The sequence below is a fragment of the Kogia breviceps genome, chromosome 6 (genome assembly GCF_026419965.1).
Source record: "Kogia breviceps isolate mKogBre1 chromosome 6, mKogBre1 haplotype 1, whole genome shotgun sequence".
NCBI lineage: Eukaryota > Metazoa > Chordata > Mammalia > Artiodactyla > Physeteridae > Kogia > Kogia breviceps.
Genome location: NC_081315.1, coordinates 133,986,972 through 134,003,563, shown reverse-complemented (window position 1 = coordinate 134,003,563; position 16,592 = coordinate 133,986,972). Strand labels below are relative to the sequence as shown.

Genomic DNA, 16,592 nt, shown 5'->3' with positions numbered 1-16,592 from the left:
ACACGTAGAGAGAAGTACAAGGCCAATATAGAATTTGCAAAGGAGGGAAGTGATAGTTTTCTTTGATAGGTTCTTACTTTCAAGGATGAGACAGTGGCCAAGATGGCAGAGTGGAAAGACCCAGAGCTCACCTCCTCTCATGAGCACACCAAAATCACAACTATCTACAAAACAACCATTGATGAAAAAGACTGGATCATACACAATAAGATCTTCTACAACTAAAGCCATAAAGAAGGAACCCCAACGAGATAGGTAGGAGGGGTGGACTCGTGATATAATCAAATCCCATACCCCCCAGGTGGGCAACCCACAAACTGGACAATGATTATATTGCAGAGGTTCTCCCACAGGAGTGAGAGCTCTGAGCCCAGGGATATGGCACCAGGAAGATGAGCCCACAGAGCATTTGTCTTTGAAGCCCAGCAGGGATTAACTGCAGGATCCCCACAGGACTGAAGGAAATAGAGACTTCACTCTTAAAGGGTCGACACAAAAATCTCACATGCACTGGGACCCAGGGCAAAAGCAGTAATTCGATAAGAGCCTGGGTCAGACTTACCTGTGGGTCTTGGAGAGTCTGGAGAGGTGGGGAGGGGATGTGAGAGGGTGGCTGTGGCTCACCCTGGGGACATAGAAACTGGTTGCAGATATACTTGGGAACATTCAACCATGTGAACATCTGCTGGTGGCTGCCCTCTTGGCTCACTAGCTCCAAGACCTGGCCCCACCCAACAGCCTGTCGGAGCCAGTGTTAGGATGCCTCAGGACAAATAACTAACTGGGCAGGGACACAGCCCCACCCATCAGCAGACAGGCTTCCTAAAGACTTCCTGAGCCCACAGCCATCTCTAAAAATGCTCCTAGACATGGCCCTGCCCATCAGAAGGCCAAGACCCAGCTCTACCCACCAGTGGGTAGGCACCAGCTCTTCCCACCAGGAAGCCTGTACAAGCCTCTAGACCGGCCTCACCCACCAGGGAGCAGGCACCAAACACAAGAAGACTATGATTCCACAGCCTGCATTCCAAGTTGGCCAACAGCAGGCCAGACCCTACCCTGGGGCCAGCTGGGCCCTGGCCCTGCCCACTAGCAGGCCAATGCAACCTTCAGGACATCTTGGACTCCATACCCAACTGTGTAAGGAGCCCTCCATCCCTGCACAAACAGGGATCTGAAATGAGCTCTGGGATCCCTGGGCCTGCAGCCAGACTCCAGGAACCAGATCTGCCTGCCAGTAGTCTGGCACTAACCCCAGTACCTGGCTTCACCTGCCAGTGGGTGGGCAACAGCCCCAGAGTCTTCAGGACTCTAACTCTGCCCAGTGAGCCAGCACTAGCCCCATGGCCCCCAAGGGTTCTGCAACCAGCTGCCTCATGACCAGGGCCCACTAAACAGCAGCCAGCAGCATCTGTACAAGGCAGGGCCTGGCAACCAACCAGACTAGGGGCCAACCAAGCCTACTAGACTGCCCACATAGTCAGCCTGCCACAACAGGACACACGCAGCCCTTTTAGGGGGAACAGCTAGAGCATACAGCTTGGGTAATGAGAGGGGAGTGCACTGCTGGGACACAGAGGACATGTCCTAAAGAAGGCCCTTTCTCCAAGGTCAAGAAACATAACTAACCCACCACATACATAAAAATACAAATAGCAACTGAGACAAAATGTGGCAGCAGGGGAATATGTTCCAGATGAAGGAAAAAGATAAAACCCCAGAAGAACTACGTGAAGTGGAGATAGGTGATCTACCTGAAAAAGAGTTCACAGTAATGATTGTAAAGATGATCAAAGAACTCGGGAGGAGAATGGATGCACAGAACAAGAAATTAGAAGTTTTTAACAAGGATGAGACAAATAGTTATGAATAAAACCTAAAGGGTCTAGGGGCTATGAAAACCAACCTCTCATTAAGACAGTTAGATCTCATCAAATCTCACCAGGAAAATCATATTCCAATCTGAAGTTCCTTGTTCTTCCTTAGAAAAGGGATTGCAGGAATAAGATAGAAACTTTTGTCTACATGCTGTGGCTACGTTAGAGTAACCGAAGAGACTCAAAACACATGCCCTTACATGATGAAGTCCTTTCTTGTTGTGGGGTCACTGTGGAAGGGTTCTCAAGGAGAACCTCTGAGGGCATGAAGAAAATTACCCATCACCATTGAGCCTCCAGGAGTAACAAAGACGGGGGCTCAAAAGCAAAAGATGCCTTCAGGTAAGCATTTATTACTATGATAATGGTTATCACAATTTAATTTATATTAATTTGGATTTACCTTACTTATATTAAAAGAATACATGGCCTTCCTTCTGAACTTGATTAAATTAATATCAACATAGAAACTTACTTTTTTTTGGTGGCGGGGAAAGGCGACCCATCTGGGGAGGAAAGGTGACCCATCTATCTATTCTTCTACTCATTCTTCCATCCACCCACGCACCCATCCATCCATCTGTCTGTCTATCCAAATTACGTTTTAAGCCCCTCTCATTTAGTGGCTTTATGCTAGTTTCTGAGTCTGCAAAGATGAATAGGACCAGATTCAAGACCTCAACATAGTCACCATCCAGTATGTAGGAATTTGATCTAAAACATCATTAAAATTAGGCAAGTGTTCAGGATATGTATCAAATGCTTTTAAAGTAAAACCCAGGGATATGCTTTAGGCATTATCTCTTTACTTCTTCAGTATACTAATGTTCCCTGACATTATTGTTACCACTGATAAATGTCAAAGGGGAGAGTGATATTTTTGGAGCTGATTTTTTTTTTTTACCCTATTACAAAAATAGATTATAAACACATACACATATGTCACAGAAAGAACTTAGACTAATATTTCTATACAGGGATAAGCATTGACATATTTACAAAGTTCACAGTTACATTCCTGTTGTCAGTTACAATCATCTGTTGGTTTGAACTCCTTATTTTATGATAGCTATCAAAACCTATTGGTAATAAACTGATTAAATTTAGCAAGAGCTCGAGAATTTTATAGTCAAAGAGTTCCTGAAAGAGGCTGTATGATTCAATATTTTCATCCAACCATCTTTATAAAGGCATAGTGCTAACGTAAACCAACAAATAATGATCCCTAATAAAATTAACACAAAGCTATAATTGAATTCAAATTCATAAACGTTTCATTTTTAGGTAGCTGTTCTCTGTTTGGGACCTCAGCCTAAGTCAGTATTTAGTTATAATTTACACTAGGCAAACGCTTTGGGGAAAGAACGTATATACTAAGGCAAAGCACAAACGAGTCAAAGCTATCCATGTCATCACGCTACTCTACCATAGGCCCCTCTGCTTCTCCTGGAAGGTTGTTGGTACCCCTAGTGTTGGAGGAGGGTACTGAGGTTAATCTGGATTGCGGTTCAGAACAGTGAAAGATACAGTGCCTTTCATGCAGGTCTCTGGAGAAAGCTAAGGTTTCTCTCACCTTGGAGAAGCACACTCTAATACAGAAGCCCCTCGCTTGATCTGTTGGCAGTTGGAATGCAATATCATACAACTTTATTTAGTTCAGGGAGGCTGTGGCGGCAGTGTCAATACAGCAGGTACAAGGGCTGAAGGAGCTTTTATTACATCACAGATTGGCAGCCTGACATGTAAAGACCAGTACTGATGGAATATTCAAGTCACTAACTTCGTCTTTCTACTCCACTCAAATAGCATGAATCAGTCAGCTCTGCTGCTATACAAACAATCCACCCCCCACCCCAACTTTTAGTTAAAACTGCAAAGGCTTTTTCTGGGATCTGTAATGAAGAAGACATGTGCATCAAAACTGTCTTTGTGTTTTCTTCATTCTAGATCCAGGCTGAAAGAGTAGTCCATTTTTGGACATGCCACTCTATGACAAAGAGAAAATAGCAAGAGAGCTGATGGAAATACACAATGAGTCTATCTATGTCAATTAAGGCTGTTGTAACAAAAATACCATAGAGTGAATGGCTTAAACCACAAACAATTTATTTCTCCCAGTTCTGGAGGTTGGGAAGTTCAAGATCAAGGTACTAGCAGATTCAGAGTCTGGTGAGGGTCTGCTTCCTGGCTTATAGACACCTGTCTTCTCATTGTATCCTCACATGGCTGAGAGAAAGAGATCCTCTGTCTCAGGTCTCTTCTTCTAAGGGCACTAATCCCATTCATGAGGCCTCCTCCCTCATGGCCTAATCACTTCCTAAAGCCATTGCGTTGGGGGTTAGGGCTTCAACATATGAATTTGGGGGGAGAAGAACAAACATTCAGTTCATAGCAGGCTTTTAGAGCTTTCACTTGGATGAGGCGTAGTCAAGGTTCCCCACATACCATTAGCCAAAGCACTCACACGCCCAAGCCTGACATCAAAGGTGCGGAAACTGTCTGCTCCCCCATAGGAGGCACTGCAAGTTGTGTGATCCTCTTAGAAGGAGTGTGAGTTGCTGGGAATGGTAACGCAATCCCCCCGCACCATGCTCCCGTTTGCAGTCCCCACCCAGTTCTCCAGCTGATTCCTCCAGCCCCTTCCACTTGCCGCCAGCCCAAGGAGGGTACAGTGGTGAGTCGTGTGGAGGAGACCACACACGCAGTGAGGCTGCAGCAGCTGTTGTTTCCACGCTTCCCCTTTTGTTCTCGTCAGTCTGTGAGTACAGAGGGCAGGGTGGGTTGGGAGGGAGTCTGCAGATGAGGTGCAAGAAGAATGAGAGAACAGAGACCTTTCTCATTAACTGAAGGGGTCACTGGTGTGCATCTAGAGGGCTGCGCCTGAGAGAATACAATTAAGCCCACTCCTCAAAGCCGTCCTCCTCTTCAGTTGATATTTACTGAGCACCCACTGAGACACTGGCCCTGTACTCAGAACTACAAACTCTCCTAGGCTGAGAAAGGCTCTGACTAATTTGCACATTAGAAAGCACGCAGGCAAGAGGAAACCCACCTTCTTCTCCTTCCCAGTCACCCTGGGAGAGAACCTCTTGTCTTCTTCATTGACGTGTGGAATCCCAATTAAACATAGTAAACGAAGGAAAACTTCTTACACTGTAATTTTCTTCCCTCTCCCCTTGCTTTATTTGCTGTCTGGATTTATTGCTCAAGAATTGCCTGCTCTAAGCATCATCCCCTATTAACTAGAGAGATAAGAGCCGTAAAGGGAAGGGAACTCCTTCAGTTCTCTTTGTTGGTTGTGAGACACAGCAGCGCCTTTCCAAGGGGAGTTGACATCGGTTGACTGAGACTGCTGTCCCACACCAGGGCTGAGCTCATGCTCCGAATGCAAACTGCAGCTATGAGAGACAGAGCCGGGTTTGATAACTGCTTGAGCCCAGAGCAAATCTGTTTGGGCACTAGAAAAGAAATGGTGTAATCTTAAAGCAGATGTATGTTCTTAATGTGGTTGGCTTGTAAAGCGATAAAACATGGAGTTCCCCCCCCCCCCCTTAGCTCATCACTACTGTTAAACAGTGTAACTTAAGACAGGGCAATTCTATCACAATTCCCTGTAATATTTAGTCCATATACTAGAAGGAAACTTAGATTTGTACCATTCGTTTTCTCACGTCTGGTAAGATATTAGGAGCAAACAACATGTGTCTCCACGGTTATAAACAAATGTGTCATGTTTGCAAAACAGACCCTATATGTAGAACTTTTATAAGTGGGATAAAATATGGGGTTTTCATTGGTTGAAATGATGTTAACTATTTCAATCAGCATGATTTTTATAAGAAACATTTTTCCCTTCTCTGTGAATGCCACCAAGCATTTGTGTCTTTGTATCACCTTTCTCCTAACCTGAGTTCTTGGTCCAGCTCTTCCACTGTGACCTTGAGAAAATCAACTATTCTGAGTCTCTGTTTCTTTCCTTGTTAAATTAGGGTGTTGACCTGGATCAGGATTTCTCTAGGTCTACTCTGGGGAACATTGTTTCTGAGGAAATTAGTGGGGGGTCACGTTTTTAAAAAGAGGTTCTGTGGTCAAATACGTTTTGGAATTGTGACATTAAACAATATTAAACACATTTCCTTACTCAGAACTTTAGCATCCTAATACTATTCATTGTGATTCTCCAAAGAGAGAGATAGAGTGATGCCTTATTTCCCCAATTTATTTAGCCAGAAAATTTTTTTCTTGCAGATTATTTCTCAGAATCAGTCTGAACATTAGACTTCAAAGATCCTTCAACTGATAACATTCTATGATTCTATTTCCTATTTATTCTGCCTAACTTTCCAATTTCTCTCACCTATTTCAGGAAAAGAACTACCTGGGTTTTCCAACTCCTTCATAAGATGAAAGTCAGTCTGTTCTTTATTCCTTTTTCCCCTGTAATTTATTTGAAAATTTTCAAACCCACAGAAAAGTTGAAAGAATAGTACAATCAATATATACTCTTCACTTAGATTCAACAACTGTTAACATTTTGCTCCAATTATTTTCTCTGTCTCTGTCTCTCTCTCTCTCACACACACACACTATACATACCATATGTATAATTTTACTGCTGAACCATTTGAAAATAAATTGCAGACATCATGACACTTTATCCCTAAATACTTTAAGATGTATCTTTGACTTCCCTGGTGGGGTAGTGGTTAAGAATTCGCCTGCCAATGCAGAGGACACAGGTTCAACCTCTGGTCCGGAAAGATCCCACATGCCGCGGAGCAACTAAGCCCATGGGCCACAACTACTGAGCCAGTGTGCTGCAACTACTAAAGCCACATGCCTAGAGCCCGTGCTCCGCAACAAGAGAAGCCACCACAATGAGAAGCCCGTGCACCGCAACAAAGAGTAGCCCCCGCTCACTGCAACTAGAGGAAGCCCGCACACAGCAACAGAGACCCAATGCAGCCAAAAATAAATAAATAAAAAGAAAAATTTATTAAAAAAAGAAAAAAGATGTATCTTATAAGACAAGAGCATTCTTCTACACAACTTCAGAACCATTATTACACATAAGGAGTTTAACATTGATTAATATCATGAAAGTATACTCTGTGTTTAAATTTCCCTAATCGACCCCAAAATGTTCTTTACAATTTTTTTTAACTCTAGGATCCATTCAGGGTTCACACATTAGATTTGGTTATGTCTCCTTGGCTTCTTTAACCTAGAACTAGCTCCCTAGTTTGTTCATTTCTCATGAGATCAACCTTTCTGGAAAAGTCCAGGTAGCTTATTTTGTAGAAAGTCTAACATTTTAAATTTGTGTGATAGTTTCCTCATAGTTGGCTTCAGTTGAAATATTTTTGAAAAAAAATTAACAAGTGATATGGTTGCATATTTCAGAATGTATCATATCAGGAGAGACATAATGTCACTTTGTCCCACTATTGGTGATGTTTTGAGTAACAGCATGGTTAAAATGGTATTTGCTATATTTCTGTTACAAAGACATGCTTTCCCCTTGGTAATTAATAAGTGATCTGGTAGTTGATATTTTGAGATTTGTGAATAACTTCTTTCCTAACAACCCTTCACCCAGTGGCTTTAGCATTTGTTGATGATCCTTGCCTGGACCAAATATTACACTGGGATTGCAAAATAGTGGTTTTTTCTAATCCAATCCCTTCTTTTTTATTAACAGTTATTCTTCTATAGATAAGAATTTTCTCTTCCTCTTTCTGTTTCTCTATCATTTCCCCTATCTCTGTCTCTCATTGAGCATCATGAGGTACCATAGATTCTTTTTTTATTCAATGTTTTATAATCTGTTACGTAATTCATCCTTCTAACATTTATTCAGAGACTACTCTCTGCCAGGTACTAAAGTGAGATTAACCTAACATTAATCTTAGTCTGCTTTACCTTCCCCTGTAAGTACTTAAGAAAACTATCAGTGGAACGTTAACAACTAATCCAAATTCTTGAACTGGCCACCACTTTGCCAACAAACTTTTGTCAGATAGAGGGAATTGAAAATGAAGATGGGAGTGGAGAGTGATCTCCAAATTTTAATTATTATTCCCCTTTTGTAAACCTCAGCCAGGCTACTGTGGTTACAGCAATCATCAAATGGCCATGTGAATCATCACAGAGGGAAAAAAAAAAAAAAAAATCAATTACAAACTCCACAGAGCTACACTCAATCTGCCTCAGAAAGGAGAGGTTTCCAACACTAAGAACTTGGCCCTGGTACATGGGCTCATGGTCCATGGAAGGAGAATCATAATTTCTATTTCTACTCTGAGCACAAAATAGTCATTTAATGTTCACTCAAGTCATTAGGAAGACCGGGGAACTATGTCCATGTCTTTAACAGATTCTTAAGCCAATAGCAAGGTATCAAAGGCCCTGGTCAAGACAGGAGCCCCAGAGCACTTCCCTGGCCAGACACAGGCCACAGCGCCCAGCTGGGCAGCATCCCCCCCTCCCCAACAGGATCTGAATGATGAATTCCAAACAATTAATCACCAAATGAATCAGGAAACAGCTTTCAGTGGAAGGAAAAAGGATCCTATGTTCCTGGGAAAGTATAGACTGAGCCATCCTGGTCACATTTTCCAGTGGAAGGAGTGTTCTGAGCTTTATACAAGGGGAGACACCTTGCAGGGCACACGCCTGGTGCTGTAGCACCCTGCTGACTATTAGAGGTCAGAAGACATATCCAAAGGACAGACAACCTTCTAGGCTTGACTTTTTTTCTTCCGTGGGGTCAGGAGTGGGGTATCCTGCTCCCCGTGGAGCCTAGGAGCTTCTCCTCCAGCCCTAGAAGAATGCACAGTCTGTGTTCCCGCTGCGGAGGGGCGGGGAGAACAGGCAGAAACTGGTGTCCTGCCAGGGACTCAGGACACAGGGGGCAACTGTGATCCTTGGAATCTTTGTTACCTCCAGGTTTACAAAACTTTAGTGTCCTTCTGAGGTCATGGCGGAAGATCTCCTCAGCAGCCAGAGCACCTCCAAAAGAATAAGGGCCCAGTGGAAAAAGTTCAGGTTTTGGAGTCCACAAACTTTGGGTTCGAATGCCATCCCTGAAATTTACGAGGCATAAAGCCTAGGCAACTTAGTTACTCATTCCTGTTCCCTCATCAGTAAAACAGAGAAAGAAAATACCTCACAGATCTGTTGTGAAAATCATGTTACATAAGGTAAAGCATGTGCATCGCTTTATTAGTTGGGATTCCTTTCATTCCAGGTAACAGAAACCCACCTGAGCTGGTTTAAGGAAAAAAGTGAGAGTGATTGAGAAAAAGAGAAAATTCATTATAAGGTTTTAGTGATATCCCCTCGTTCTTAAAGTCAAGAATTCAGCTAAGCCTTATAATGAGGCTGTAGCCGAGACATAAAAAAAATCATCAGGAACCACTGTAGCTTCTCTTCGTATATTTGATTTTTTTTCTCCTTTTGTGAGGATCGGCTTTCTCTCCACTAAGCCAACAGAACTGACAGACCCATAGCTTTTGAGTTCATGTATCCCTTTCCAAGACACCAACACAGAGGTAGTGGGAATCCATAATTCCAATTCGGAAGTCTCACAAGGGAATCTGCTCCTTTACCGTATGACAAGAACTCCCTGTGACATGAGCTCACGGTGACTGGGACCATGGAGTGTGGACTCAGCATAAACGGGGCTGGAGGGGCTGACCCCGTGGCAAACAGTGTACCGAGGGGATCCTTGTGGGCTGTGTAGACATTCCAAAGTGTGTTTTCCACAGGTGCCTAGCTCCGTATCTGCCACATAATGGGGGTATTATTTTTCTTTTTCCTTCCTCTCAGAACAGATATAATGAATCTAAGAGAAGAGTCAGGGAAAATTACTCAGATATTCTGTGGCATGTAGGGCCCTTTGATAACTGAAATGAAATCATTAGGATTAACACAGGATCTGGCAACAATAAAACCACTAAGATAAGGAAGGCAGGCTGTGTACTTTTGAGACCTTCCTTCTCTTCCTAAATTTGACGTCTTGCTGTGTTCTCTGAAATGTTTCTTTCTACCCTTGGAAAATCCCTTGTATCTGGTGATATGATGACAGGAACACCCTCCTATGGAGAAAAGTGCTCCCTACAGAAGTGGGTGGGTTAGGAGGGAATGGTTGAGGCTAGTGGGCAAAGAGAATATTAAGAACAGAATTGCTACAGAAGCTTAGCTGGCTTTTTTCCTACTGCTGCAGACCACATTCCCAAGTGCGGCAATTGTGCAAAAAGGCAACACTTATTCCTTCCTTCTTTCTTCCTTTCTACCTTCCTTCCCCTTCCTTCCTTCTCATCTTTTTTTTTCCTTCTTTCATGCAGCAAATGTTTACTGAGCATTTTACTATTGACAGAGACACAAAGAAAAGCACTCAAATGTTTTATATGATCACCTCTTTCTCCTGGGAAAGCAGTGGCTCGGCCAGGAATTTCTGGAACTGCAGCTGGGCAGGAGAGTAAAGAATACTGTCCCTGATTATAGGAAGCTGATTCAAGTGGTGCTTCAGCCCAGAACCTGAAGAAGGTCAAAGTATCCAGACCAAAGCTCTCCATGAGTGGAGAGCATGAATCTGGACCAAAGCGTGGGCAGCAGTGAGCAGGCAGGGCCTCGCATGACCCCCAGAGGCTATAAGCCACCCTCGGCAAGAACTTCTTATGGGAAGCCCACAGGCCTTGGCCAGGAAGGGACCTCTGAAAGCACCCAGGCCTTTTGATCCTTAGGAGAACAAAAAGAGCTCTGAGGGGAGAAATGTTCACCATACCAAATACTTGCCTCATAGTTTTTTTTGTTTTTTTTTTGTTGTTGTTATTGCGGTACGCTGGCCTCTCACTGTTATGGCTTCTCCCGTTGCGGAGCACAGGCTCCGGATGCGCAGGCTCAGCGGCCATGGCTCACGGGCCCAGCCGCTCCACGTTATGTGGAATCTTCCCGGACCGGGGCACGAACCCGTGTCCCCTGCATCGGCAGGCGGACTCTCAACCACTGTGCCACCAGGGAGGCCCTGCCTCATAGTTTAAATCAGAGTATAAAACCCTTCCTCAGTCATTCTATTTCCTGCCCATCCCCCAACACAACTTGCAAAATTGTAAAGAAAGAAACATTTCTCTAAATTTACTACTGAGACTAAAGTACTCACAGGAGCTTAGGCCAAACATAAGCTCTTTCCTTAAGAAACAATGACGTGCACATGGCCATTTAAACACACATTTCTTTTTTTTTTTTTTTTTTTTTTTTTTTTTTTTTTTTTTTTTTTTGCGGTATGCGGGCCTCTCACTGTTGTGGCCTCTCCCGTTGCGGAGCACAGGCTCCGGACCTGCAGGCCTGGCAGCCATGGCTCACGGGCTTAGTTGCTCCGCGGCATGTGGGATCTTCCCGGACCAGGGCACGAACCCGTGTCTCCTGCGTCGGCAGGCGGACTCTCAACCACTGCGCCACCAGGGAAGCCCTAAACACACATTTCTTGACATCACCACTGAAAACAAATTATGTCCAGGTGGTAGAATATATTAGATAAGTTGCAGGGTCTTCCTACATTAACAGCTTAGATTTGAGGCAGCATTTTATCTTCACAAACTGGCATTTGTCTCTATTATGTTTCTCAACCAACTGAAAACCCTTCAATCACTGGGAAATATTTAATGGGTAATGAGAAGTGCTTGAGGGACAAGTCCTATTTGACTAAGTAGTCCAGCTATGTCTTTCCTATTGATATAAATGCTTCCATATTACATTTACATCATTTATATCCATTGTAAAAAAAAATGTATCTCAACAGTCCAAAAATAATGTGGCAAGAAGGAAACCCCGGGGTGTTATGAATATCAAATAAGTCATAACTATAATGATAATATTGGAATTTATCATTAGAAGATAGAGGTTGAACTTATCAAGATGCCACAAGTGATCAATAAAGACCTCCTTATTGAGTGCAGATAATTTCAGACTTTTGATAACCTTGTTAAACACTCCACAGTTCCTTATTCTTTTTTTTTTTTTTTTTTTTCTGGTACGTGGGCCTCTCGCTGTTGTGGCCCCTCCCGTTGTAGAGCACAGGCTCCGGACGCTCAGGCTCAGCGGCCATGGCTCACGGGCCCAGCCGCTCTGCAGCACGTGGAATCTTCCCGGACCAGGGCACGAACCCGTGTCCCCTGCATCGGCAAGCGGACTCTCAACCACTGCACCACCAGAGAAGCCCTACAGTTCCTTATTCTTAACGCCATCCCTTAGTTTTAAAACTGCTCACTGCTTTTATAGTTGCTGCTTTTTGTTGCTTTTCCATACCTGATGGTCTCTAGTAAACAACCAGTCTGGTATCAAAGAGTCTCTCTTCTCTGCTTTCACTTCTCCCTTCCCGAATTCCTTTCCCATCTCCCTTCTCCCCTAACTTCTACACCTAACAGTAGGAGATCAACAAGGAATTGCCACACCAGCCTACCTGCTGTTAACCATACACAGCCTTGTTGATCTCTGTCCTTACACGAACAAGGAAAATAAAATGCAAATATTGAATAACAGCAGAGACAGAAGTGTAGCACCCACTTTCCCTCTTTTCTCGACCTAAATAAATCTCATTCATCCTTCAAGACCACTGTATTAGTCTATGTGGGCTCCCATAACAGAGTACCACAGACTGGGTGGCTCGCACAGTAGAAACTTATTTCCTTGCAATTCTGGATGCTAGAAGTCCGAGATCAAGGTGTCGGCAGAGTTGGTTTCTTCGGAGACCTCTCCTCAGGGCTTGCAGATAACATCTTCTCCCTGTGTCTTCTCGTGATCGCTCCTCTGTGTGCGCCTGTGTCCTCATCTCCTCTTAGAAGGATACCAGTCATATTGGATTAGGGCCCATCCTAATGACCTCATTTAAACGTAATCACTTCTTCAAAGACCCTATATACAAATACAGTCACATTCTGAGGTATAAGGGTTAGAACTTCAACATATGAATTGGGGGGCACATAACTCAGCCCGTAATAGCCACCCTCATCTACCTTTACTAAATTCCACTTCTCTGCCACACCAGCCTACCTGCCGTTAACCATACACAGCCTTGTTGATCTCTGCCATTATATTAGTGGCTGATTCAATTTAATTGGGGACTTATGGACGCTGCCTTGAGTAGCTTTTAGATGAGAGTCATTTCTCCCTCAACAAGATCCATGAGCACAGTGACAGCTTTTTTTTTTTTTTTTTTTTTTTTTGCGGTACACGGGCCTCTCACTGCTGTGGCCTCTCCCTTTGCAGAGCACAGGCTCCAGACGCGCAGGCTCAGCGGCCATGGCTCACGGGCCCAGCCGCTCCGCGCTATGTGGGATCTTCCCAGACCGGGGCACGAACCCGCGTCCCCTGCATCGGCAGGCGGACCCCCAACCACTGCGCCACCAGGGAAGCCCACAGTGACAGCTTTTAATCCCTCTCAATAACCTAGAACACGGTCAGCACATTAGTAGACAGGCTTACAATAAACCAGAAAAGCAAAACAAATCTCAGATGAATTGAATGTCATTCTTTTAGTTGCTGTGTTTGTGCATTTTTATCCCTTTGAGAAGAGAAGCCCCTTAGAGGCACAACTGTGCCCCTCTGAAGAGACAACAGAGTAATTAATTCAATTTGGCCAGTGAAAATGAAATTTGGACAATTTTCAAAATCCTTTGTCTTTTCAGTATGATTTTTAAGTATAGTGATGTGAACATTTTATAAAAAAGGTCAATTCCAATATTTTCATATGTTTGCCTGAGACTTTGTTTATAAGGAACTTAGTTAACTTTGGATAATGATCACTATACATAAAGTGATCCTTCTTTGTAGAGGAAGTTTAGAACCCTGTAGCATGGATACCGAAAGCCAATCTGGAAAGCAGTTACTAGCAGAGGTACCATCTGTATTACACAGTTTGATTTTTCCACTTATAGAGCTACCTCACATGTCCTTCTTAACTTCACAAACATTGTGGGTAAATATTTTTGCTGTGACCACTACTTTTAGGATGTTATTTGGCTCTTCATGTTTCCATAACTCATCAGGTTCTTTCAGAGTTCACTTTGCTCATGCCTGAGGCTGTGCCCCCCAAAAGTCTACTCAGTTATAGTCTTTCGATTGTTTGGAAGATTCAGTCTCAAACAAGAGATGAAATCTATGTTGTTTTTCTGACTCTTTAGGGATGTAAACAATTATCTGCCTTATTGGAAAAAAAAAAAAGCATAATTCCTCTGCATAAGAAATAAAAACCCAGGTTGAGGAAATTCCAGAATGGCCCAAATCATGGTTTATGTTATCTTCCATGGCAGCTCTAAAGAAATATTAACACCCAAGATCCTGTAGCTATTGATAAAGAGGGAAATGCCAGGAAATTCTGATTGAATGCTGTCGACTGTTCATTCAACAAAGAGGATAATAACAATGATGATGGTGGGGATCCTCAAAAGAATTAGACATTTGCATTGTGTGCAGCCTGTGAGATGATAGTGTTTTGAGGGAGACTAGGATGTTATTAGGCAGGTGAGAGCCCATGTCCAGGAATGCTGTCTAATTGCCTCCTATTTACTGTCATGGGCCAAGCGCTTTGCTTACATTGCCTAATTCAGTCCTCACAATGAGATGGGTATTATTCTCACCATTTTATGGATGAGGAAACTGAAGGGTCAAAGCATTTCTGTACCTTTCCCAAGTCATACATAAGTGGGGGAGAGCGGAGTGTCAAAACGTACTCTCCCAGACCATCAGACCCAGTTTACCCAAGACTGTATCAAGTTAAAGGCATGAAATTTGGGTAGGGGAAATGTTTGCTAAAGTGACAGCCTGGGTTTTGTTTTTGTTTTAATCCTCTTTAATGTATTTCTCTGGTCCAGTTCCTTCAAGAGCTGTCCCTGTTCTAAGTTTCTGTCTTCTACGAGGAAATCGACCTGCCAGAACCAACAAGGACTTCACCTAAGACTTACCACATTGTATTAAATAAAAGCATCTCCAAACTGCCCGGAAGACAATTATTTATGGAGGCAATAATTACGTTGTATTTTGGTAAGAGAACATTTCTCTCCTCAATACATATAGGAACGACCACCACTTACAGCTGAAAATAGAAGCGGGGTCTTTTGCTTTCAGATGACTACAAAACACATTCCCAGCGTCTCGTTTCAGAAAATTAAGTTTTTATTTAAAGTTCCTTTGGGATTCTCCCTGAGCCTGAGTCTTCTGTGAAAGGTACCTGGGACCTGCCTTCTGCAGTCGGCAACAGCCTCAGGACTGTTCTACTCTCCATGGTCCACACAGCCCGTCCACAGGAGCGAGGGCAAGGAACAACAAGCGCAGTAGCTTCCCCGGCGAAAAACGACTAGTGAGGCGCAAGCGTTCACGCACATGGTTTCCAGAGAGATTTCAGCCAGACCTAGCAGTCCCCCTAGTCATCAGACCCTCTTGTTGATTCCCACCTGCAGCAAAAATCCTTTAGGGCAGCACGTACAGCAGGAAACCTGTCATTAACAACCACCATAAGTGCCACATCAGCGATTCTCAGTAGTGTCGGCTCCACGATGTAACTCAGCTGTTTACCTCATCGGGAGAGCTTTGTTTGATTGTCAGAAAATAGAACATGTACATTTGTCGGTCACAAACACACACGAGCTCTCCAGAGCACAAATAAACAAAACGATCAAGCACGTTGGTAGATGTGTTTGCGTTATTTAACGAAGCCAGATGAAGCATGTGAACAACCCTGCGTATCAAGCACCATCGAGCAACTTGTTTGTAATCTGTCTTGTACAATACAGCCATTGCCACGCATTCCACTCACCCAATTCAGACCCTGGAAATGTACTATTTTTAGACTGGCTTTGTACACCACTATTTACAAAGCGCACTGTTAAATCCTTTGAATAGCAGCCAAGAAGTTGGGTGAGAACCTAGAAACCTGCCACACAGATCAGCATCCTAATCAAGCCTGGGACAGCCAGCGCTAAAGATCTGCCTTTGTTTCCTTTTCTTCTTTTCCTTTGTCTCCGCAGCAATATCAGTGTAAAAAGGCCAGGAGACAAAGAGGTGGGCCTTATCTGTTCTTGTCGTTCAAATGGGTTGCTTTACTCGCTCTCCTAGATAACAGCCCATGTGTCAACATCTTGGGCGATTTAAGCTGTTCTTTGCCAAAACCACTTTGGGAAAAGATTTGACCATTGATTTACTTGAGAGCCAGTGTGACGGCAGAAGGTGCGTCATGGAAAACTCACCCGTGGGTGCTTCACAGCGGCTGCTGGGAGTCGATCACGTGACGGCTCACTGCTCCGGGCCCATCCACTGCTGGCAAGCTGGCCACAGGGGAAGGAGAGACAGAGAAGAAAATAGTAGGCAAAGTGTTGGCGTGATGCCGTTGGTGGATGAAGCTATCGCAGAGAGAAAGGATTGCAACACCAGGGAGAAGATGAAGGGCCTCCTATCCTTTTGCCCCCAACAAGAAACCTGAAGAAACTAAGAACTATGTTTGGCTCTCTTTTGACAGCTTGAGAAAAGCCGAGAACGGAAGCAATGACTGGGCTGATTCTGGACAAAATTTTTTTTAATGATATTTGAGAGGAATCCACATCTTTGCCTCAATTCTTAGCTTCTGTGTAAATTGCTCATTTTCCAAATGCTTTATTTTTTTTCAGGTGACTCCAGTTCATTTGTTTTTGTAGTGGACGGGATCCTTTGAGACATCCCTGG

At 43.7% G+C, this 16,592-nt stretch overlaps 1 protein-coding gene across 1 annotated transcript in view; it reads right to left on the bottom strand.

Moving 5' to 3' along the window:
• The window catches only part of JADE1 (jade family PHD finger 1), a 196,334-nt gene extending 180,136 nt beyond the window's left edge, over nucleotides 1–16,198 (bottom strand). The window contains exon 1 of the mRNA XM_067036660.1: nucleotides 16,121–16,198. The gene's annotated coding sequence lies outside the window, so the exon portion shown is untranslated. The remainder of the gene's footprint in view (nucleotides 1–16,120) is intronic.
• Nucleotides 16,199–16,592: the final 394 nt, after the last annotated feature.